Raw genomic sequence first — 938 nt, 5'->3', positions numbered from 1 at the left:
CCTGAGTGTGTTCTTTTGTGGCAAATCAATTGTGACTTCTGAGCAAATCCTCTTCCACACTCACTGCAAATATATGGCCTTTCCCCTGAGTGTGTTCTTTTGTGGCTCAACAAGCCTGACTTTTGAGCAAATCCTCGACCACACTCACTGCAAACATATAGCTTTTCCCCTGAGTGTATCCTTTGGTGACGGAACAAATTTGAACTAGTACCATACCCTCGGCCACACTCACTGCAAACATATGGCTTTTCCCTTGAGTGTGTGCTTTGGTGAGACAAAAAGGTTGACTTTTGAGAAAATCCTCGACCAAACTCACTGCAAACATATGGCTTTTTCCCTGAATGTGTTGTTTTGTGACACAACAAGTATGACTTCTGAGCAAATCTTTTTCCACACTCACTGCAAACATATGTCTTTTCCCTTGAGTGTGTTCTTAAGTGGAGGAGAAAGGCTGAGTTCTGGGCAAACCATCGACCACACTCACCACAAACATGTGGATTCTCGCTGAGAATGAATTTCTGGTTTGTGAAGAACTTTGACTTCAGTCCACAGTCTGGTCCATCCTCTCTGTAGCTGACTGCTTCAAATCCTGAGGTGTCTACTTCCTTTAGTGTTTTATCTGTTTCCATAGAGGTCACCCTCTGGCCTGAGTTGGGTTTTATTCCTGCACCTCTGTGGCCTTCTCTCAGCCTTGCTGATACTCTTTGGGGTGGGTTACTGAATTCCCATAACATTTCTCCCTCCACTCTGCTCACACACAAGGTATTGGTGAAGTCTTCTCTTTCATTACCATCTGTGTATTCTTTCCAGATTCTATGACCAGAACCCTGCTTGACAGGTTGTTTCTGAGACTCTGGTATGGAAGACGTTGTATGGAAGGGACACTCTGCACATAATCCTGGGAATTTCTGAAGTTCACTTTGGCTGAAAATTTGCTG

The 938-nt window shown here is 44.1% G+C and overlaps 1 pseudogene; it reads right to left on the bottom strand.

The window, feature by feature from the left end:
• LOC102813314 overlaps positions 1-629 on the bottom strand; it is a 1,839-nt pseudogene extending 1,210 nt beyond the window's left edge.
• Between the last annotated feature and the right edge of the window lie 309 nt (positions 630-938).

Source organism: Chrysochloris asiatica, unplaced genomic scaffold (genome assembly GCF_000296735.1).
Source record: "Chrysochloris asiatica unplaced genomic scaffold, ChrAsi1.0 scaffold00116, whole genome shotgun sequence".
NCBI classification, from domain to species: Eukaryota; Metazoa; Chordata; class Mammalia; order Afrosoricida; family Chrysochloridae; genus Chrysochloris; species Chrysochloris asiatica.
The sequence above is the reverse complement of the archived record's forward strand: the minus strand, read 5'-3'. Positions and strand labels throughout refer to the sequence as shown.